Source organism: Hylobates moloch, unplaced genomic scaffold (assembly GCF_009828535.3).
Source record: "Hylobates moloch isolate HMO894 unplaced genomic scaffold, HMol_V3 SCAFFOLD_8, whole genome shotgun sequence".
NCBI classification, from domain to species: domain Eukaryota; kingdom Metazoa; phylum Chordata; class Mammalia; order Primates; family Hylobatidae; genus Hylobates; species Hylobates moloch.
Genome location: NW_026652283.1, coordinates 79,429,346 through 79,453,579, shown reverse-complemented (window position 1 = coordinate 79,453,579; position 24,234 = coordinate 79,429,346). Strand labels below are relative to the sequence as shown.

The window sequence follows — 24,234 nt, the reverse complement described above, 5'->3', positions numbered from 1 at the left end:
TAGGATTACAAGCGTGAGGCACTGCGCCTGGCCTCTTTCTTTCCTTTTTTCTGAGATGGAGTCTTGCTCTATTGTACAGGCTGGAGTGCAGTGGCAGTCTCAGCTCACTGCAATCTCTGCCTCCCGGATTTAAGTGATTCTCCTGCCTCAGCCTCCCGTGTAGCTGGGATTACAGGTGCCTGCCACCAAACCCGGGTAATTGTTGTTTTTTTTTTTTTGAGACCGAGTCTCGCTCTGTCGCCCAGTGCCAAGGCTGCAGTGCAGTGGGGCTATCTCGGCTCACTGCAAGCTCCGCCTCCCGGGTTCACGCCATTCTCCTGCCTCAGCCTCCCAAGTAGCTGGGACTACAGGCGCCTGCCACCGTGCCTGGCTAATTTTTTGTATTTTTAGTAGAGACAGGGTTTCATCATGTTAGCCAGGATGGTCTTGATCTCCTGACCTCGTGATCCGCCCGCCTCGGCCTCCCACAGTGCTGGGATTACAGGCGTGAGCCACTGCACCCAACTTCTTTCTTTTTTTTTTTTTGAGACCGAGTCTTGCGCTGTTGGCAGGCAAGAGTGCAGTGGCGCGATCTCGGCTCACTGCAACCTTCGCTTCCCGGGTTCAAGCAATTCTCTGCCTCAGCCTCCTGAGTAGCTGGGATTACAGGCATGCGCCATCACGCCCGGCTACTTTTTGTATTTTTAGTAGCGATGGGGTTTCACCATCTTGGCCAGGCTGGTCTTGAACTCCTGACCTTGTGATCCACCCGCCTTGGCCTCCCAAAGTGCTAGGATTACAAGCATGAGCCACTGCGCCCAGCCTCTTTCTTTCTTTCTTGTCTGAGATGGAGTCTTGCTCTATTGTCCAGGCTGGAGTGCAGTGGCAGTCTCAGCTCACTGCAACCTCTGCCTCCCGGGTTTAAGTGATTCTCCTGCCTCAGCCTCCCGAGTAGCTGGGATTACAGGCGCCTGCCACCAAGCCCGGGTAATTTTTGTATTTTTAGTAGAGATGGGGTTTCATCATGTTGGCCAGGCTGGTCTAGAACTCCTGACCTCAGGTGGTCCACCCGCCTCGGCCTACCAAAGTGCTGGGATTACAGGCGTGAGCCACCGCGGCCCGCCAATCAGCTGGAGATGGCTTAAGCTTACTCCCGAAGAAGCTCCCTTCCATTTCTCTCACACTAACGGACAATAAGGAGGCCTCGAGGTAGGCAGGCCAGGGCCGTACCCGAGCTGCTGGCAGGGAGCAAACCTCAGGAAAGTCAAGCCACCAAAAAACTGTAAGCCTCCATCAACTGAGAGGAAAGCACAAGACGACCCGGTGTCACAGGGCAGAGGCCAAACCACAACCCCCAGCAGGTCCCGCGGAGTAGGGCGGGTAAGCGCGCCTTCTTATTGGATGGCGATGGACAGCGTGCTCCCACGCCCCACCCTAGAAGGCAAGCCTCTTGCGCGCGGGGCACGGCGGGAGTAAGAGTCTGCGGGACCGACAGCTGTACTTCATCTCCCGGCGGGCCGAGCGCTGAAGGCCGCGGCGCGGCGCGGCGCCTTTGTGGTTGCAGTGGCCCCGCGCGGAGGAAGTTCCGGTCTCCGCGGCGCTGGGTCGGTGGCGGAGGCTGAGGAGAAGGAGGAGCGGGCCGTGGAGGCTTCGCCGCCTAGGTAAGGGCCAGGGACTGGAGGGAGGGCGTGCCAGAGCCTGCCAGGGAATAGCCAGCAGACAGGCCCGCTCTAGACGTCGTAGGCCCGCGCAGCCTGAGAGCTGTGGCTTCAGTGTCGCGGGGCGGCTGCGGCCTCGCTCGGGAAGAAGACCAAGCAACGGTGAGGTGAGGGAGGCGCCGCCCGTGGCAGGAACGCCCCGGAACCGTCGCGGGCCCGGGGCGGGGCCCGGCGCGGCGGTAGATTACCGGTCCCGCCGCGGAGCGGCCAGCTGTGAGGCTGGGGCTGGCGCGTGGTTGCGGCTCTGTGCTCCTAGTCTTCGGAGCTGTAAGCGGGCTCTTTCTTCTTGCGGTTTTCCTGTTTCAGATCCATTTCTGAGGCATCACTAGGAAGGGAGCTCTTATGCTTAGCACGTAGTCTCGTCCTCAGACTTGGACAGACACAAGGGAGGCTCCGCCGGACCGGAGGGCACAAGAGCTCCGAGCCCGGTCGTCGGCGCGGTAGAACCTGGAGGCGGGGGAGTGGTCTGGTGGGTTCTACGCCCGTTAGGCAATGAAGGAGAATTATGTTTTCTCGTATTCACGGTTTAGATTCCATTAGCGGTGTAAATAGGTGTTTTTCTCTTTACTTTAGAATTGACGTTAGGCTAATGGGTTCAACTTTGGGAATGCCTTTTTTTTTTTTCTCTAAAGGAAGGGCCCTGTTTTGTAGGGTACATAAACAGTGAGCATAATTGTATTTTTTGCATATTCCAGGTTTGCTTGTGAAGGTCAGAATAGCCGGATTTAAGTGAAGGAGTTCAGTAAACATGCAGACATGGTCACCTGGTTCATTTTCTGAACCCTGGATTGTGCCCTCGGCTTGCTAGTTTCCACCTATCTATTGAGAAATGCCACCAGTGTGAATGATTTAAATATGTCACCATTACTGAATTTGTGAGGTCTGTAACGAGAGGTGTCAAGAACTGGTGCGTGATGGTAGGACTGGCAGTGAAGAAAGTAACTAAATATGTTACCATTTTGGTGAAACACGAAAGTTGAATTTGAACCTTGTCTCAGAAACTAGCACCTAACTAGATACCTAACCTGCAGGACAGGTCCCAGGTCTCTCTGGATAGTTGTAGCACCTTTCCTTATAGAATTCTATTACCAAGCCGAGCGTGGTGGCTCACGCCTGTAATCCCAGCACTTTGGGAGGCTGAGGTGGGAGGACTGTTGAGCCCAGGAGTTGGAGACCAGCGTGGGCACATGGCGAGACCCCAACTCCACAAAAAATAAGATAGCCAGGGCCAGGCACGGTGGCTCACACCTGCAATCCCAGCACTTTGGGAGGCTGAGGCGGGGAGTTCGAGACCATCCTGACTAATATGGAGAAACCCTGTCTTTACTAAAAGTACAAAATTAGCCGGGCATGGTGGCACATGCCTGTAATCCCAGCTACTTGGGAGGCTAAGGCAGGAGAATCGCTTGAACCCGGGAGGCGGAGGTTGTGGTGAGCTGAGATTGCTCCATTGCACTCCAGCCTGGGCCACAAGAGTGAAACTCTGTCTCAAAAAAAAAAACAAAAAACAAAAAAAAAACAAACCCACAAAACTCAACAAAAACCAATATAGTAGAGGCAGCGTTTTGCCTTACGCCCAGCTAATTTTTTTGTATTTTTTTAGTAGAGGCGGAGTTTCGCTCTGTTAGCCAGGCTGGTCTTGAACTACTGACCTCAGGTGATCCACCCGCCTTGGCCTCCCAAAGTGCTGGGCTTACAGGCATGAGCCACCGTGCCCGGCCCTATTATACTATTTCTAAAACAAATTGTGAGCCTGGGCAACATCGCAAAACCCTGTCTCTACAAAAAATACAAAATATTAGCCGGGCATGGTGGCATGCTCCTGTTAGCCCTAACTACTCAGGAGGCTGAGATGGAAAAAAACTGCTTGAGCCCGGGAGGTAGAGGTTGTAGTAAGGGGAGATAGTGCCACTGCACTCCAACCTGGGCCACAGAGCAAGACTCTGTCTCAAAAAAAAAAAATCGGCTGGGCGCGGTGGCTCACGCCTGTAATCCCAGCACGTTGGGAGGCCGAGGCGAGCGGATCACGAGGTCAGGAGATCGAGACCATCCTGGCTAACACGGTGAAACCCCGTCTCTAGTAGAAATACAAAAAATTAGCCGGGCGTGGTGGCAGGAGCCTATACTCCCAGCTACTCGGGAGGCCGAGGCAGGAGAATGGCGTGAACCCGGGAGGCGGAGCTTGCAGTGAGCGGAGATGGTGCCACTGCACTCCAGCCTAGGCGACAGAGCCAGACTCCATCTCAAAAAAAAAAAAAAAAAAAAAAAAATCAATTAAACAAATTGTGGTAAGAAAAAAAAAAAAAAAAAAAAAAAATGCCCTTTAAACCATTGTTAAGTATACAATTCAGCCGGGCGCAGTGGCTCACGCCTGTAATCCCAGCACTTTGGGAGGCTGAGGCAGGCGGATCACGAGGTCAGGAGATCAAGACCATCCTGGCTAACACGGTGAAACCCCGTCTCTACTAAAAATACAAAAAATTAGCCAGGCGTGGTGGTGGGCGCCTGTAGTCCCAGCTACTCAGGAGGCTGAGGCAGGAGAATGGTGTGAACCTGGGAGGCGGAGCTTGCATTGAGCCGAGATTGCAGTCCAGCCTGGGCGACAGAGCAAGACTCCGTCTCAAAAAAAAAAAAAACAATTCAATGGTATTAATTACATTCACAATGTAGTACAAGCAACACCACTATTTCTGAAACTTTAGTATCTCAAACAGAAACTCTGTAACCAGGGAAGGCATGGTGGCTCACGCCTGTAATCCCAGCACTTTGGGAGGTCAAGGTGGGCAGATCACTTGAGGTCAGGAGTTCAAGAACAGTCTGGCCAACGTGGTGAAACCCCGTCTCTACTAAAAATACAAAAATTAGCCATGCATGGTGGCATGCACTTGTAACCCCAGCTACTAAGGAGGCAGAGGTTGCAGTGAGCTGAGGTCATGCCATTGCACTCCAGCCTGGACTACAGAGCCAGACTCCATCTCAAAAAAAAGAAAAAAGAAACTGTAGCCATTAAACAAGTTAACTTCCCATTTCCTCCTCCTCTTAATCTCTAATCTACTTTGTGTCTCTCTCTGAGTGTGCTTGTTCTAGGTACTGCAAATACTAAATGGAATCATACAGTATTGTCCTTTTTTATGTCTGGTTTATTTCACTTAGTGTGTTGGTTTCTTTCTTTTTTTTTTTTTTTTGAGACGGAGTCTCGCTCTGTCACCCAGGCTGGAGTGCAGTGGCGCAATCTCGGCTCGCTGCAAGCTCTGCCTCCCAGGTTCACGCCATTCTCCCGCCTCAGCCTCTCCGAGTAGCTGGGACTACAGGCGCCCGCCACCACGCCCGGCTAATTTTTTGTATTTTTGGTAGAGACGGGGTTTCACTGTGGTCTCGATCTCCTGACCTCGTGATCCGCCCGCCTCGGCCTCCCAAAGTGCTGGGATTACAAGCGTGAGCCACCGCGCCCGGCCAGTGGTTTCAAGGTTGATCCATGTTGTAGTGTGTATCAGAATTTCATTCCTTTTTAAGGCTTAATCCATTGTGTGTGTATGCCACATTTTATTAATTCATTTGTAGTAGACACTTGGGTTGTTTCTACCTTTTGACTATTGTAAATAATGATGATGTAATCATTGGTGTACAAATATCTCTTTGAGTCCCTGCTTTGAATTCTTTTGGGTATATACCCAGAAGGGAAATTGCTATATGGTAATTATTATTAATTATTTTATTTAATTTTTTTTTGAGACAGGGTCTTGCTCTGTTGTCCAGGCTGGAGTTCAGTGGCACAGTCATGGCTCACTGCAGCCTCGAACTCTTGGGCTCAAGCAGTCATCCGCCTCAGCTTCCTGAGTAGCTGGGACTACAGGCATGGGCTGCCACAACCAGCTAATTTTTTTGTTTAATTTTTATTTTTTGTGATGAAGTCTTGCCTTGTTGTCTAGGCTGGTCTCGAACTCCTGAGTTCAAGTGATCCCCCTGCCTTGGCCTCCCAAAGTGCTGGCATTACAGGCATGAGCCACCACATCTGGCCCATAATTTTTTTATTTTTATTTTTTTGTAGAGACGAGGTCTCCCTATGTTGCCCATGCTGGTCTCGAACTCCTGGCCTCAAGCCATTTTCCCTCCTTGGCCTCTCAAGGTACTGGGATTACAGGCATGAGCCACTGCACCCAGTTGATACTTGGTTATTATATGTTTAGCTTTTTGAGGACCCACCATACTGTTTTCCTCAATGGCTACATCATTTTACATTCCCACCAGTAATACACAAGGGTTCCAATTTTTCCACATCCTCCCCAACACTTATTTTCTGTTTTTCCTTTTTCGGTAAATTTGTGTGTGTATATGTGGTTTTTTATTTGTTTGTTTTGGTAATAGCCACCCTAATGGGTGTGAAGTGGTATCTCATTGTGTTTTCTTGGTTTTTGCTTGTTTGTGCCTTTTTTTTTTTTTTTGAGACGGAGTCTTTCTCTGTCCCCCAGGCTGGAGTGCGGTGGCGCGATCTCGGCTCACCGCAACCTCCACCTCCTGGGTTCACGCCATTCTCCTGCCTCAGCCTCCCGAGTAGCTGGGACCACAGGCGCCCGCCAACACGCCCGGCTAATTTTTTTGTATTTTTTAGTAGAGACAGGGTTTCACCGTGTTAGCCAGGATGGTCTCGATCTCCTGACCTCGTGATCCACCCGCCTCGGCCTCCCAAAGTGCTGGGATTACAGGCTTGAGCCACCGTGCCCGGCCGTTTGTGCCTTTTTAACCATTTTTAAGTGTACTATTCAGTAGTAGTAAGTACGTTCTTCTTTTTGTGCAACCATAATAAAAATCCAGCTTCAGAACTTTTTTCATCTTCCCAAACTGAGTTTCTGTACCCATTGAACAGTAACTCCCTATTTTCTCCTCCCCTGACAATCACCATTCTGCTGTCTCTATGAATTTGACTACTCTAGGTGTCTCATGTAAGTGGAATCATATAATATTTGTTCTTTTGTGTGTGGCTTATTTTACTTAGCATAATATCTTCAGGATTCATCCATCTTGTAATATGTATCAGAATTTTATTCCTTTTTAAGGCTGAGTAATATTCCATTATATGTATATACCACATTTTGTTTATCCATTTATCTATTGATGGACATTTGGGTTGTTTCCACCTTTTTGCTCTTGTGAATATAATGGTGCTGTGAATATTGGTGTACAAATTTTTTTTTTTTTTTTTGAGACAAAGTGTCGCTCTTGTTGCCCAGGCTGGAGTGCAGTGGCGCGATCTTGGCTCACTGCAACCTCTGCCTCCTGGGTTCAACGGATTCTCCTGCCTCAGCCTCCTGAGTAGCTGGGATTACAGATGTGTGCCACCATGCCTAGCTAATTTTTTAATTTTTAGTAGAGAAGGAGTTTCGCCATGTTGGCCAGGCTGGTCTTGAACTTCTGACCTCAGGTGATCAACCTGCCTCAGCCTCCCAAAGTGGTGGAATTACAGGTGTCAGCCACCACGCCCAGCCACAAATATCAAGTCTTTACTTTCAGAAATAGAATCGACAATTGACAGGGCAAATGGTAATTCTATGTGTAATTTGTTTTTTTTTTTGAGACAGATTCTTGCTCTGTCGCCCAGGCTGGAGTGCAGTGTCGCGATCTTGGCTCACTCCAAGCTTCCCCTCCTGGGTTCACGCCATTCTCCTGCCTCAGCCTCCCGAGTAGCTGGGACTACAGGCATCCGCCACCACGCCCGGCTAATTTTTTGTATTTTTAGTAGAGATGGGGTTTCACCGTGTTAGCCAGGATAGTCTTCATCTCCTGACCTTGTGATCCGCCTGCCTCGGCCTCCCAAAGTGCTGGGATTACAGGCGAGAGCCACCACGCCCGGCCAATTGTTTTTTTTTTTAGACAGGGTCTTTCTCTGTTGTCCAGGCTGGAGTGCAGTGGTGCAGTCACAGCTCTCTGCAGCCCTGACCTTCTCAGTTCAAGCTATCCTATCACCTCACCCTCTTGAGTAGCTGAGACTATAGGTGCATGCCACCATGCCTAGCTAATTTTTTTATTTTTTTGTAGCTGTGGGATTTCGCTAGGTTGCCCAGGCTTTATGTGTCATTTTTTGAGGAACTGCCTTACTGTTTTCCACACTGATTGCACCATTTTACATTCTGTTAGCAGTGCACAAAGCTTTTGTTGTAGACTGAATTGTGTCCCCCTGAAAATTCACGTGTTGAAGCCCTAAGCCCTAGTGTGACTGTATTTGGAAATAGGACCTTTACGGAGAAATTAAAAAGTTAGAAGATACCATAAGGGGCCAGGTACAGTGCTCATGCCTGTAATCTCAGCACTTTGGGAGGCTGAGGCAGGCGGATCACAAGGTCAGGAGATCAAGACCATCCTGGCCAACACGGTGAAACCCCGTCTCTACTAAAAATACAAAACATTAACCGGGCATGGCGGCATGCACCTGTAGTCCCAGCTGCTGGGGAGGCTGAGGCAGGAGAATGGTGTGAACCCCGGAGGCAGAGCTTGCAATGAGCCAAAATTGCGCCACTGCACTCCAGCCTGGGCGACAGAGCGAGACTCCATCTCAAAAAAAAAAAGAAGATATAAGGACGAGACCTTAATCCAGTAGGACTGGTGTCTTCATAAGAAAAGGACTGGATACCAGGAGTGCATGTACAGAGAGAAAAGGCTACATGAGGACAGAGGTAGAAGGTGGCTACCTGCAAGCCAAGGAGAGAGACCTCACCTAAAACAAACCTTGCTGACACCTTGATCTTGGACTTCCAGCCTCCAGAGCTGTGAGAATAATTTCTGTGGCTTAAGCCTCCAAGTCCATGGTATTTTGTTATGGCAGTCCTAGCATACTGTGTAATATAGGTTTCAATTCAGTTTCTCTGCATCCTCCACATCCTGGCCAACACTTGTTATTTTCTTTCTTTCTTTTTTTTTTTGGAGACAGATTCTCATTCTGTCACGCAGGCTGGAGTGCAGTGGCACAATCTTGGCTCACTGCAATCTTCACCTCCTGGCTTCAAGCAATTCTCCTGCCTCAGCCTCCCAAGTAACTGGGATTATAAGCATGAGCCACCGTGCCTGGCATTTTCTTTTTTTTTTTTTGAGACGGAGTCTCACTCTGTTGCCCAGGCCGGAGTGAAGTGGCATGATCTCGGCTCACTGCAACCTCTGCCTCCCAGATTGAAGCAATTCTTGTGCCTCAGCCTCCCGGGTAGCTGGGATTACAGGCGTGTGCCACCACGCCTGGCTAATTTTTGTATTTTAGTAGAGACAGGGTTTCACCATATTAGTCAGGCTGGTCTTGAACTCCTGACCTCAAGTGATCTGTCCACCTTGGCCTTCCAAGGTGCTGGGATTACAGGTGTGAGCCACCTCACCCGGCCTATTTTCTGTTTTTTTTTTTTTTTTTTTTCAATAGTAGCTATCCTAGTGGATGTGAAGTGGTATCTTATTGTGGTTTTTGATTTGCATTTCCCTGATGATAAGTGATGTTGAGCATCTGTTCATGTTCTTATTGGCTATTTGCATATACTCCTTTTGAGAAGTATCTATTCATGTCTTTTGTTGACCATTTTAAAGTGGGGTTTTTCATCCTGGCTAAAACGGTGAAACCCTGTCTCTACTAAAAATACAAAAAAAAAAAAAATTAGCCGGGCGCAGTGGCAGGCGCCTGTAGTCCCAGCTACTCGGGAGGCTGAGGCAGGAGAATGGCGTGAACCTGGGAGGCGGAGCTTGCAGTGAGCAGAGATTACGCCACTGCACTCCAGCCTGGGTGACAGAGTGAGACTCCATCTCAAAAAAAAAGGGGGGGCGGGGTTTGAGCTGGGTGTGGAGGTGCACACCTGTAGTCCCAGCTTCTCGGGAGGCTGAGGTAGGTGGATCTCTTGAGCCCAGGTGTTTGAGGGTGCAGTGAGCTGTGATTGCACCACTGGACTCCACCCTGGGTGACAGAGTGACCCAGTCTCTAAAAATAAAATAAAATTAGGTTTTTGTCTTTGTTGTTGAGTTTTAGGAGTCCTTTATACACTCTAGATATTAATTCCTTGTCAGATATTTGACTTACAAATATTTTCTCTCTGTGGTTGTCTTTATACTCTGTTGATAGTGTCTTTTGATGCACAGAGGTTTTCATTTTGATGAAGTCCAATTTATCATTTTTAAAAATCTGTGCCTCATCTGCAGATTATTACCAATTGAAAGTCATGAAACTTTTCCCCTAAGATTTTATAGTTTTAGCACTTACGTTTGGGTCTTTGATCCATTTTGAGTTAATTTTTTGTGTATTTTGTTGTGTAAGAGTCCGACTTTATTGTTATGCATGTGGATATTCAGTTTTCAGAGTACCATTTTCCATTTGGGAAAAAGATTGTACTTTCCGCATTGGATGTTCTTGACACCTTTGTTGAAAATCAGTTGACTAAGGTTCAAGACCAGCTTTGCCAACACGGCAATATCCCGTCTGTACTAAAAATACCACAATTAGCTGGGCATGGTGGTGCCTGGCTGTAATCCCAGCTACTCGGGAGGCTGAGGCAGGAGAATTGCTTGAACTGGGAGGTGGAGGCTGCAGTGAGCTGAGATCACGCCACTGCCCTCCAGCCTGGGCGACAGAGCGAGATGTGAGAATCTGTCTCAAAAAAAAAAAAAAAAGAAAATTGACCATATATGTGAGGATTTATTTCTGGTCTCTTCATTCAGTTGATTGGTCTTTATGTCTATCTTTATGTCCTTACTGCGCTGCTGTGATGGCTGTAGCTAAATGGTACACTTAAAAATGGTTAAAATAGGCCGGGCACAGTGGCTCATGCCTATAATCTTAGCACTTTAGGAGGCTGAAGTGGGCAGATTGCCTGTGCTCAGGAGTTCGAGACCAGCCTAGGTAACATGGTGAAACCCCGGTTTTACTAAAATACAAAAATTAGCTGGGTATGGTGTGTGCCTGTAATTCCAGCTACTCAGGAGGCTGAGGCACAAGAATTGCTTGAGGCCGGGCGCTGTGGCTCACGCCTGTAATCCCAGCACTTTGGGAGGCCGAGGCAGGTCAAGAGATCGAGACCATCCTGGCCAACGTGATGAAACCTAGTCTCTACTAAAAATACAAAAAATTAGCCGGGTGTGGTGGCACGCACCTAGTCCCAGCTACTTGGGAGGCTGAGGCAGGAGGATCACTTGAACCTGGGAGGCGGAGGTTGCAGTGAGCCAAGATTGCACCACTGCACTCCAGACTGGCGGCAGCGTGAGACTCTGTCTCAAAAGAGAAAAAAAAAAAAGAATTGCTTGAACCCAGGAGGTAGAGGTTGCAGTGAGCTGAGATTGCACCCTGCACTCCAGCCTGGGCAACAGAGTGAGACTATTTACATACCCCATTTTTTTTTTTTTTTTTTTTTTGAGATGGTGTCTCGCACTGTTGCCCAGGCTGGAGTGCTGTGGCATGATCTTGGCTCACTGTAACCTCTGCCTCCTGGGTTCAAGCAATTCTCCTGCCTCAGGCTCTCAAGTAGCTGGGTTACAGGTGCCTGCCACCACGCCTGGCTAATTTTTTGTATTTTTAGTAGAGACGGAGTTTCACTATATTGGCCAGGCTGGTCTCAAATTTCTGACCTCGTGATCCACTGGCCTCAGCCTCCCAAAGTGCTGGGACTGCAGGTGTGAGCCACCATGCCTGGTCATACCCAAATATTTTACCATAATTATAAAAGAATTTATTATTTTTATTTTTTCTTTTTAAATTCTTCAGTCTTCTTCGTTTGTTAATGCTCTGCTGGATCATAAAAAATTATGAAATAAAAGGAATAGGTCTTGTTGATTCTTCTTTTTACTTACCTCCCCCTACTTACCCCCTCTTACTTTATCAAAGAAAACACTTCATTTGAAACTTAACTGAAGTACATTCTCCCAGAGAGGAAATCCTTCAGGACAACAATTTTTTTTTTTTTTTTTTGCTTGTTTTTTTGAGACAGAGTCTCACTGTTGCCGAGGCTGGAGTGCAGTGGCGTGATCGCAGCTCATTCCAACCTCTGCCTCCCGGGTTCAAGTGATTCTCCTGCCTCAGCCTCCTGAGTAGCTGGGACTACAGGCGCCTGTCACCACGCCCTGCTAATTTTTGTATTTTTAGTAGAGACAGTTGGCCAGGATAGTTTCAATCTCATGACTTTGTGATCTGACCACTTTGGCCTCCCAAAGTGCTGGGAATACAGGCATGAGCCACAGCGCTCGGCCAATTTTTTGTATTTTTAGTGGAGACAAGGTTTCACCGTGTTTGCCAGGATGGTCTTGATCTCTTGACCTCGTGATCCGCCCACCTCCCAAAGTGCTGGGATTACAGGCCTGAGCTACCGCGCCCAGCCTTTTTATTTTTTATTTATTTTATTCTCAGCCTTCTGGGTAACTGGGACTGCAGGCGCATACCACCCCGCTCAGCTAATTTATGTATTTTTAATAGAAATGGAGTTTCACCATATTGGCCAGGCTGGTCTTGAATTCCTGGTCTCAAGTGATCTGCCTGCCTCCGCCTCCTAAAGTGCTGAGATTACAGGCATGAGCCCCTGGCCCAGACTACACCTAAAATTTTCAAATCGAGGTATTTTGGGGGGCAAGGGTGCTTCTAGCAGCCACTAATTCCAGCTCTTGAGTGCATATTAAAGTTGCTACTGTTTAAAAGCTTGTAGTGGATCCAGGGAGTGGGTAGGCAGTCAGAGTAACCCTTGTTTCTTGGTGTCTCCTTGATGCTCTTAGCTGAATGTCCTGTGTAGCCTACATTTACTTTGGGAAAAAATTAAGAGTGTTTAAAGCAAGATCAAGCTGCTGCATACCACAGTTAAAACTACTAGCATAAGACCCCTGGTTCTGTTTCATTGTTTTTTGGAGCTAAAGTCATGATTAAGAAGGATGGCCTGGGATATTGGTACTGTGCTGCTAGAGGTGCAATTCCTGGTTCTTTGCAAGATAGACCAGAGTGAAAGCATTTGTCAGAAATGTTTTTATTAATCAAGAGTGAAAGGCAAGGCCAGGCATGGTGACTGAGGCCTGTAATCCCAGCACTTTGGGAGGCTGAGGTGCGGGATCATTTGAGGTCAGGAGTTCAAGACCAGCCTGGCCAACATAGTGAAACCCCGTCTCTACTAAAAATACAAAAATTGGCTGGGTGTGGTGGTGCATGCCTGTAATCCCAGCTACTCGGGAGACTGAGGCAGGAGAATTGCTTGAATCCGGGAGGCGGAGGTTGCAGTAAGCCGAGATCGTGTCACTGCGGTCCAGCCTGGGTGACAGAGGGAGACTGTTTCAAAAAAAAAAACAGAAAGAATGAAAGGCAAAACATTAAAAATAGAATTACCATATGATCTAACAATTTTACTTCTGGATATATATCCAAAATAATCGAAAACAAAGAAAAAGAAAAACAGTCTCGACGAGATATTTGTACCCATGTTCGTAACAGCATTATTCACATTAGCTAAAATGTGGAAGCAACCCAACTATTATTCATTGATGGATGAATAGATAAGGAAAATGTGGTATGTACATATAACTGAAAAATTATTCAGTGTTAGGAAGGTAATTCTGACATATGCTACAACATAGATGAACCTTGAGGATATTATGCTAAGTGAAATAAGCCAGTCATATAAAAGACAAATACCATATAATTTCACTTATATGAGGCACTTTGAGTAGTGAAAATCATAGAAACAGAAAATAGTTGTCAGGGATGGTATGAGGGATGAATCAGCAGTTACTATTTCTTTTTTTTGTTTTTGTTTTTTGAGATGGGGTCACGCTCTGTTGCCCAGGCTGGAGTGCAGTGGTGTGATCTTGGCTCACTGCAACCTCTGCCTCCCAGGCGCAAGCAATCCTCCCACCTCAGCCTCCTCAGTAGCTGGGACTACAGGTGTGTTTCACCTCGCCTGGCTAATTTGTGTGTGTGTGTGTGGAGACAAGGTTTTGCCATGTTGCCCAGGCTGGTCTCGAACTCCTGAGCTAGCTTTCCAAAGTGCTGGGATTACAGACAAGGGCCACTGTGCCTGGCCTTTATTATATTTTATTTTATTTATTTATTATTTATTTATTTATTTTGAGATGAAGTCTCACTCTGTTGCCCAGGCTGGAATGCAGTGGCACGATCTTGGCTCACTGCATCCTCTGCCTCCCAAGTTCAAGTGATTCTCCTGCCTCAGCCTCCAGTTATTATTATTATTATTGTTACTATTTTTTTTGTTCTATTTTTTTGAGATGGAGTCTCGCCCTGTTGCCCAGGCTGGAGTACAGTGGCACAAACTCGGCTCACTGCAACCTCCACCTCCCAGGTTCAAGTGATTCTCCTGCCTCAACCTCACAAGTAGCTGGGACTACAGGTGCCCGCCACCACGCCTGGCTAATTTTTGTATTTTTAGTAGAGACGGGGTTTCACCATATTGGTCAGGCTGGTCTTGATCTCCTGATCTTGTGGTCCACCTGCCTCGGCCTCCCAAAGTGCTGGGATTATAGGCGTGAGCCACCATGCCCTGCCTTATTATTATTATTATTTTTATTTTTTTGTCTAAGACAGAGTCTCGTTCTGTCACCCAGGCTAGAATGCAGTGGCATGATGTTGGCTTAGTACAACCTCTGCCTCCCGGGTTCAAGTGATTCTCCTGCCTCAGCCTCCCGAATATATGGGACTACAGGTGCGTGCCACCATGCCCAGCTAATTTTTATATTTTTAGTAGAGATGGGGTTTCACCATGTTGGTCAGGATGGTCTAGATCTCTTGACCTCGTGATCTACCCACCTTGGCCTCCCAAAGTGCTGGGATTACAGGCATGAGCCACTGTGCCTGGCCCCAATTTTTGTATTTTTAATAGAGACAGGGTTTCAGCATGTTGGCCATGCTGGTCTCAGACTCCTGACCTCAAGTGATCTGCCCACTTCAGCCTTCTAAAGTGCTGGGATCAAAGACATGAGCACCGTGCCCAGCCGCTTTACTATATTTTAAATTAGGTTACTTATCCTTTTTTTTTTTTTTTTTTTGAGACGGAATTTTGCTCTTGTTGCCCAGGCTGGTGTGCAATAGTGCCATCTCGACTCACCGCAACCTCTGTCTCCTGGGTTCAAGTGATTCTCCTGCCTCAGCCTCCCCAGTAGCTGGGATTACAGGCATGCACCCCCATGCCAGCTAATTTTGCATTTTTAGTAGAGACAGGGTTTCTCCATGTTAGTCAGGCTGGTCTCGAACTCCCGACCTCAGGTGATCCACCTGCCTTGGCCTCCCAGTGTGTTGGGATTACAGGCGTGAGCCACTGCACCTGGCCTATTTTTCTTTTTGTTACTGAGTTGAAATCATTTTTTATATATTTTAGATACAAGTTACTTATCAAATATGTAATTTGCACAAATTTTCTCCCATTCTGTGGGTTGTCTTTTCATTTAAACCAAAAAATTGTAGAGGTGGGGGTTTTGCCGTGTTGCCCAGGTTGGTCTTGAACTCCTGGTCTTAAGTGATCCTCTGACCTTGGCCTCAAAAAGTGCTGCAATTATAGGCATGAGCCAATGTGCCCAGCTTACCTTTTTTTCTTTTCTTTTTTTTTGAGACAGGGTCTTGCTCTCTTGCCCTGGGTGGAGTGCAGTGGTGCAGTCATGGCTTACTGCAGGCTGAAACTCCCATGCTCAAGTGATCCTCCCACTTTAGCCTCCTAAGTAACTGGGACCATAGGGGCGTGCCATCACACCTTGCTAATTTTTTTTTTTTTAGGTGGAGTCTTGCTCTGTCGCCCAGGTTGGAGTGCAGTGGAGCGATCTTGGCTCACTGCAAACTCCATCTCCCGGGTTCAAGTGATTCTCCGCCCTCAGCCTCCTGAGTAGCTGGGACTACAGGTGTGTGCCATCACGCCCAGCTAATTTTTGTATTCTGAGTAGAGACGGGATTTTACCACGTTGGCCAGGCTGGTCTCAATCTCTTGACCTCGTGATCTGCCCGCCTTGGCCTCCCAAAGTGCTGGGATTACAGGTGTGAGTGTGAGCCACCGAACCTGGCCTATTTTTTTCTTTTTCTTTTTTCTTTTTTTTTTTTTGAGACAGTCTCACTCTGTCACCCAGGCTGGAGTGCAGTGACATGACACAATCTTGGCTCACTGCAACCTCTGCCTTCTGGGTTCAAGTGATCCTCCTGCCACAGCCTCCTGAGTAGCTGGGATTGCAGGCATGTGCCACCACGCCTGGCTAATTTTTGTATTTTTAGTAGAGACGAGGTTTCACCATGTTGGCCTACCTGGTCTTGAATTCCTGACCTCAGATGATCTGCCCGCATCAGCCTCCCAAAGTGCTGGGTTTACAAGCGTGAGCCACCACGACTAGCTGGACCTGACTAATTAAAAAAAAAATTTTGTAGGCCGGGTGGGGTGGCTCACACCTGTAATCCCAGTACTTTGAGAGGTGGAGGCAGGGTAAACGCATGAATCAGGAGTTTGAGACCAGCCTGGGCAACATAACGAAACCCTAGGTCTACCAGAAATACACAAAAAAATTAGTCAAGCGTGGTAATGCACGTTTGTAGTCCCAGCTACTCAGGAGGCTGAGGTGGGAGGATGGCTGGAGCCAGGGAGGCAGTAGTTACAGTGAGCCGAGAATGTGCCACTGCACTCCAGCTTGGGTGACAGAGTGAGATAAGGTCTCAGAAAAAAAAAAAAAAAAAAATTTGTAGGCCGGGCACAGTGGCTCACACCTGTAATCCCAGCACTTTGGGAGGACCAGGCAGGCAGATCACGAGGTCAGGAGATCAAGACCACCCTGGCCAACGTGGTGAAACCCCGTCTCCACTAAAAAAATACAAAAATTAGCTGGGCGTGGTGGCACGCACCTGTAGTCCCAGCTACTTGGCAGACTGAGGCAGGAGAATCACTTGAACCCGGGAGGCGGAGGTTGCAGTGAGCCAAGATTGTACCATTGTACTCCAGTCTGGGCGACAGAGTGAGATTCCATCTCAAAAAAAAAAAAAAATTTGTGGAGACAAGGTCTCAATATTTTGCCCAGGATGGTCTCAAACTTCTGGGCTCAAGCCATTCTTCTGCCTCAGCCTCCCAAAGTATTGGAATTACAGGTGTGAGCCACTGTGTCTGGCCTATTTATACACTCTTAATTCTGTTTCCTTGGTCTGTGTGTCTATACTATGTCAGTGCCACACTGTCTTGACTACTGTCGCTTTGTGTTGTGTTTTGGAATTGGGAAGTGTCAGTCCTCTAACTTTGTTGTATACTTTTCTGTTTTGCACAGATATTACCAGGTTACAAATATTTTGCACGCTTTTTTTTTTTTTTTTTTTTGAGTTGGAGTCTTGCTCTGTCACCCAGGCTGGAGTGCAGTTGCACGATCTCAGCTCGCTGCAAGCTCTGCCTCCCAGGTTTACACCATTCTCCTGCCTCAGCCTCCCCAGCAGCTGGGACTGCAGGTGCACGCTGCCACGCCCAGCTAATTTTTTTCTATTTTAAGTAGAGACGGGGTTTCACTGTGTTAGCCAGGATAGCCTCGATCTCCTGACCTCGTGATCCACCTGCCTCGGCCTCCCAAAGTGCTGGGATTACAGGCATGAGCCACCGAGCCCGGCCTTGCACATGTTTTTAAAACTTGATACATAATAGCTTATCCTGTATCAATTAACATGGTTACTTTATTTATTCTTAGAGTTGCATAGTATTTTTTTTCTTTTTTTTTTTTTTTTTTTTTTGAGACTGAGTCTCGCTCTGTTGCCCAGGCTGGAGTGCAGTGGCATGATCTTGGCTTAAGCAACCTCTGCCTCCTGGGATCAAGCCTCGGGATCCTCCTACCTCAACCTCTGCAGTATTTGGGACTACAGACACCTGCTACCGCACCCAGTTAATTTTCGTATTTTTTGTAGAGATAGGGTCTCTATTGATGTGCATTTAGGCTTTATAGTATTTATATATATATTTTTTGAAACAAAGTTTTGCTCTTGTTGCCCAGGCTGGAGTGCAGTGGCATGATCTTGGCTCACTGCAACCTTCGCCTCCCAGGTTCAAGCGATTCTCCTGCCTTAGCCTCCGAAGTAGGTGGGATTACAGGCATGAGCCACCGCGCACAGCCCAGCCCTGTTTTAAAAGAATGTATCCTAGGCTGGGCGCGGTGGCTCTCGCCTGTAATCCCAGCCCTTTGGGAGGCTGAGGCGGGTGGATCACCTGAGGTTCGGAGTTCGAGACCAGCCTGGCCAACATAGTGAAACCTCGTCTGTACTAAAAATACAAAAATTAGCTGGGTGTACTGACGGGCGCCTGTAATTTCAGCTTCTTGGGAGGCTGACGCAGGAGAATCGCTTGAACTCGAGAGGCGGTGGTTGCAGTGAGCCGTTGCACTCCAGCCTGGGTGTCAAGAGCAAAACTCTGTCTCTCTCACTCTCTGTCTCTGTCTCTCTCTCTCTCTCTGATAATTATGATAAGGATTTTGCCTTTTTTATATTTAATTTTAGTGTTTTTTTTTTTTTTTGTAGTGAAAAATTTTTTTTTTTTTTTTTTGAGAGCATGAGACTGTTGCCTAGGCTTTGGTGAGCAAAATAGTGCAGTGGCACAATCTCAGCTCACTGCAACTTTGGGCTCAAGTGATCCTCCTGTCCCAGTCTCCTGAGTAGCTGGTACTATAGGTTGCCACCACCATGCCTGTCTAATTTTTGTATTTTTTGTAGAGATAGGGTTTTGCCATGTTTCCCAGGCTGGTCTCAAACTGGGCTCAAACAATCTACCTGCCTTAGCCTTCCAAAGTGTTAGGATTACAGGCATTAACCACTTTCCGCCCCCTCCCTCCACTTTTTTCTTGAGACGGAATTTCACTCATGTTGCTCAGGCTGGAGTGCAGTGGCATGATTTCAGTTCACCGCAACCTCCGCCTCCCGGGTTCAGGCATTCTCCTGCCTCTGCCTCCCGAGTAGCTGGGATTACAGGCATGCGCCACCACAGCCTGGCTAATTTTGTATTTTTAGTAGAGATGGGGTTTCTGTATGTTGGTCAGGCTGGTCTCGAACTCCTGACCTTAGGTGATCCGCCCGCCTTGGCCTCCCAAAGTGCTGGGATTATAGGCGTGAGCCATCACGCCTGGCCCATGCTTTCTTAATTTTTAAAATTTTTTAAATTAATTAATTAATTAATTATTTATTTGAGACGGAGTTTTGTTCTTGTTGCCCAGGTTGGAGTACAATGGCATAATCTCGGCTCACCGCAGCCTCCGCCTCCTGGGTTCAAGCGATTCTCCTGCCTCAGCCTCCCGAGTAGCTGAGTTTACAGGCATGCGCCACCACGCCCAGCTAATTTTGTATTTTTAGTAGAGACGGGGTTTCTCCATGTTGGTCAGGCTGGTCTCGAACTCCAGACCTCAGGTGATCCGCCCGCCTTGGCCTCCCAAAGTGCTGGGATTACAGGCGTAAGCCACTGCGCCCGGCCTGCTCTTTTTATTTTTTATTTATTTTTTCTTTTTAAGAGGCAGGGTCTTGCTATGTTGCCCAGGTTGGAGAACAGTGGTGAGATCATAGCTCACTGCAGCCTTGGACTCCTGGACTCAAGCAGTCCTCCCGCTTCATTCTTCCCAAGTAACTGGAACTGCAGGCATGTGCCACCTGCCTTTTTTGTTTTTTAAATTTTTGATAGAGATGGGGTCTTGCTGTATTGCCTAGGCTGGTCTCAAACTCCTGGCCTCAAGCAATCGGCTTCCTGAAGTGCTGGGATTACAGATGTTAGCCACTGGCATGTCGTGAAAATGTTTTGACTCTCTTCTTATTTTCCTTCTTTTTTTTTTGAAGTAGAGATAGAGTCTCACTATATGGCCCATGGTGGTTTCAAACTCCTGAGCCCAAGCAATCCTCCTGCTTCGGCCTCCCAGTGCTTGTTGTGCTAGGACAACAAGCATGAGCCACTGTGCCTAGCCCCTTCTCATTTTCTTTTTTTTTCTTTTTAGTGCATAAGGAGGCAACCTCATTTTCTTATGTGTGTATTCTAAAGATATATTCTTTGCAGCTACCATGGGAATTACACTTAACATCTCACAGTTATAATCTAATTTGAATTTATACTAACTTAAGTTCCATAGTATACAAATCTCTGCTCCTATCCAACTCCTTTCTCTTCCCTTTTCTGTTAAGTCATGGATTACATCTTTGTAAATCATATCTCAGTAACCTAGATTAATAATTTTTTATGCATCTGTCTTTTAGATCACATTGAAAGTGAAAAACAGGAGTTACAAAGCAAAATTGCAATAATGCTAGTTTTTACAGTTGCCCCTGTATTTGCCTTTACCAGAGATCTTTCTTTCTTTTTTTTTTTTTTTTTTGAGATGGAGTCTCGCTCTTTCGCCCAGGCTGGAGTGCAATGGCGCCATCTCAGCTGACTGCAACCTCTGCCTTCCAGGTTCAAAACATTTTCTTGCCTCAGGCTCCTGAGTAGCTGGGACTGTAGTTGTACGCCACCACACCTGGCTGATTTTTGTATTTTTAGTAGAGACGGGGTTTTGCCATGTTGGACAGGCTGGTCTTGAACTCCTGACCTCAGGTGATCTACCCGCCTCGGCCTCCCAAAGTGCTGGGATAACAGGTGTGAGCCACGCACCCGGCTGAGATCTTTATTTATTCACATGGCTTCACGTCTAGCTTTTAAAAATTCATTCTGGGCCGGGCGCGGTGGCTCACGCCTGTAATCCCAGCACTTTGGGAGGCTGAGGTGGGCAGATCATGAAGTCAGGAGATCGAGACCATCCTGGCTAATATGGTGAAACCCTGTCTTCACTAAAAATACAAAAAAAAAAAAAAAAAAAAATTAGCCGGCGTGGCAGTGGGTGCCTGTAGTCCCAGCTACTTGGGAGGCTGAGGCAGGAGAATGGCATCAACCCAGGAGGCGGAGCTTGCCGCGAGCCAAGATCTTGCCACTGCACTCCAGCCTGGGAGACAGCGAGACTCCATCTCAAAAAAAAAAAAAAAAAAAATTTCTTTTTTTTTTTTTTTTTTTTTGTAAAAATGGAGTCTCACTCTGTTGCCCTGGCTGGAGTGCTGAGTGCCATGGCATGATCTCAGCTCACTGCAACCAACCCCTCCCCAAGTTGAAGCGATTCTCCTGCCTCAGCCTCCTGACTAGTTGGGATTACAGGTGCCTGCTACCGCGCCTGGCTAATTTTTGTATATTTAGTAGAGACGGGTTTCATCATCTTGGCCAGGCTGGTCTCGAACTCCTGACCTCATGACCAACCCACCTCGGCCTCCCAAAGTGCTGGGATTACAGGCGTGAGCCACTGCGCCGGGACTGAAGAATTCCCTTTTAGCATTTCTTACAAGGTCTGTATAGTGGTAATGAGCCTCCCTCAGCTTTTGTTTATCTGAGAATGTCTTGATTTTTTTCCTTTTTTTTTTTTTTTTTTGAGATGGAGTCTCGCTCTGTCGCCCAGGCTGGAGTACAGTGGCGTAATCTTAGCTCACTGCAAGCTCCGCCTCCTGGGTTCACACCATTCTTCTGCCTCAGCCTCCTGAGTAGCTGGGACTACAGGTGCCCGCCACCACGCCTGGCTAATTTCTTTTTTTTTTTTTTTTTTGTATTTTTAGTAGAGATGGGGTTTCACTGTGTTAGCCAGGATGATCTCGATCTCCTGACTTTGTGATCCGCCCGCCTCGGCCTCCCAGAGTGCTGGGATTACAGGTGTGAGCTGCTGCACCCAGCCAATTTTTTTCCTTTTTTTTTGAGACGGAGTTCACTCTTGTTGCCCAGGCTGGAGTGCAATGGCACGATCTCGGCTCACCGCAACCTCCGCCTTCCGGGTTCAAGTGCTTCTCCTGCCTCAGCCTCCCGAGTAGCTGGGATTACAGGCATGCGCCACCATGCCCGGCTAATTTTGTATTTTTAGTAGAGACAGGGTTTCTCCATATTGGTCAGGCTGGTCTCAAACTCCCGACCTCAGGTGATCCACCCGCCTTGGCCTCCCAAAGTGCTGGGATTACAGGCGTGAGCCACCGCTCCCGGCTTTCCTTACTTTTTGAAGGACAGTTTTGCCATATACAGAATTCTTGGTTGGCAATTTATATTTAGGGTTTTTTTTTTTTTTTTGAGATGGAGTCTTGCTCTGTTGCCCAGGCTGGAGTGCAGTGGCGTGACCTCGGCTCACTGCAACCTCCGCCTCCAGGGTTCAAGTCATTCTCCTGCCTCAGCCTCCTGAGTAGCTGGGACTACAGGTGCCCGCCACTACGCCCGGCTAATTTTTTGTATTTTTAGTAGAGACGGGGTGTCACCATGTTGGCCAGGCTGGTCTCGAACTCCTGACCTCAAGTGATCCACCTGCCTCAGCCTCCCAAAGTGCAGGGATTACAGGCATGAGCCCCCACGCCCGGCCTAGGTCTTGTATGATCATACATTTTGCCTTGGCATTCATATGGCTTTCTAAATTTCCCCATATACATGTTGCTTTGGAATGTCCTAATTTGCCAAAGAGTTTCAACTCAACTTCCGTGGGCATCTATCTGTAATCTCTTGCCCCAGGTGCCTGTTAGTCTGTAGTCTGCTTTGCAGCTTTCATTAGCAATACCTGCTGCTTTCTCTGCCTGAGTTTTGTATTAGGTTGAAATAGAAACATGCACCTTATGTCTGTCCTTCAAATACCCCCGCAGATAGGGTAGAACAGATATGTACGATAATTTGCAAATAAGGTCTGCTTTGCTCTTGGAGGGAGGGAGCTGGGAATTGGGCTTCTACTGCTTTAAGACAAAAAACACTGCCATGCTGGAGAGGGGGTAGGGCAAGGTTGAGTAAAAACACCACACAACTTTCTTTCTGTTTTGTAGATGGCTTTTTCTTGATTGGATATTTGCTTGTAAACCTTTGACCCTTTTCTAAAACTCTGTCAAAGTTGGTTTAGACAGTTACTACTTGTTTTTCTGATGTTTCTATGAAGGAATGAGACCTTGAAACTTCCTAGTCTGCCATTTTGATGACCTTGATGACCTATAGGCTGTCTTTTTACTCTCTTGATAGTGTCCTTTGATACACAGAAGTTTTTAATTTTGATGAAGTCCCTTTATCTACTTTTTCTTTTAAAGTTCCTTGTGCTTTAGGGGTCATATTTAAGAAATCATTGCCAAATCCAAGGTCATGAAGATTTGCCTCTTTTTCAGTAGCTATAACAAAGGTCCTGGAAATAACTTCTTATCTTGACTTGAGTTACATGTCTGTCTTCAAAGCAATGACTGTGGTGAGGGTAATAGATTATTCTGATTGGTCATGCTGGATGGTGTCCGATCAGGTCTGAGACAGTGGGGTTGATACTATAGTGCTGTTTCCAAAAAGGAAGGGCTAGTGAGCACTAGAAAAATCAGTAAATACTTATTTCATTTAGTAAATATGAAGCATTCATAGCACATTGAAAAGTTTATGGTGCCCAGAGTACATTTTTTTTTTTTTTTTTCTGAGACAGTCTCACTCTGTTTCCTGAGCTGGAATGCAGTGGTGGGATCTTGGCTCACTGCAGCCTCAACCTCCCGGGTTCAAGCGATCCTTCCCCACTTCAGCCTTCCAAGAAGCTGGGACTACACATAGTCACCATGCCTGGCTAATTTTTGTATTTTTTTTTTTTTTTTAAGATGGAGTCTCGCTCTGTCACCCAGTCTGGAGTGCAGTGGCATGATCTTGGCTGACTGTAGCCTCCGCCTCCCGAGTTCAAGCATTTCTCCTGCCTCAGCCTCCTGCGTAGCTGGGATTACAGGTGCCTGCCACCACACCTGGCTAATTTTTGTATTTTTAATAGAGATGAGATTTCACCATGTTGCCTAGGCTGGTCTTGAACTCCTGACCTCAAGTGATCCACCTGCCTCAGCCTCCCAAAGTTCTGGTAATTTTTGTATTTTTTGTAGAGATGGGGTTTTGCCATGTTGCCCAGGCTGGTCTCAAACTCCTTGGCTCAAGCCGTCTGCCTGTCTTGGCCTCCCAAAGTGTTGAGGTTACAGGCGTGAGCCACCATGCCCGACCCCAGAGTACACATTTTAATTAAAAATGTATTTTTCTGGCCAGGCACGGTGGCTCACGCCTGTAATCCCAGCACTTTGGGAGGCCGAGGTGGGTGGATCATGATGTTAGGAGTTCAAGACCAGCCTGGCCAATATGGTGAAACCCCATCTCTACTAAAAATACAAAAATTAGCCAGGCATAGTGACGCGTGCCTGTAGTCCCAGCTACTCGGGAGGCTGAGGCAGAAGAATCGCTTGAACCCGGGAGGCAGAGGTTGTGGTGGGCTGAGATCGTGCCACTGGACTCCAGCCTGGGCGACAGAGAGAGACTCCATCTTTAAAAAAAAAAAAAAAAAGAAAAGTATTTTTCTTATTATAAATTTAATATGTAAATGTTTAAAAGTGACCTCCAGCTGGGCACTGTTGCTCATGCCTGTAATCCTAGCACTTTGGGAGGCCGAGGCGGGCGGATTGCTTGAGCTCAGGAGTTTGAGACCAGCCTGGGGAACACGGTGAATACCCGTCTCTACTAAAATACAAAAAAATTAGCTGGGCGTCCGGCATTTGCCTGTAGTCCCAGCTACTCGGGAGGCTGAGGCAGGAGAATTGCTT

General features: G+C 47.3%; 1 protein-coding gene across 6 annotated transcripts in view; it reads left to right on the top strand.

The window, feature by feature from the left end:
- Positions 1-1,467: 1,467 nt before the first annotated feature.
- RBM6 (RNA binding motif protein 6) overlaps positions 1,468-24,234 on the top strand; it is a 140,615-nt gene continuing 117,848 nt past the window's right edge. For 5 of the 6 annotated variants that reach the window (XR_009214437.1, XM_032161501.2, XM_058442241.1 and 2 more), the window contains exon 1: positions 1,468-1,640. The gene's annotated coding sequence lies outside the window, so the exon portion shown is untranslated. Of the gene's footprint in view, positions 1,641-1,883; positions 1,965-24,234 lie in introns of those variants that run through there. The other variant, XM_058442232.1, reaches the window with a different exon arrangement.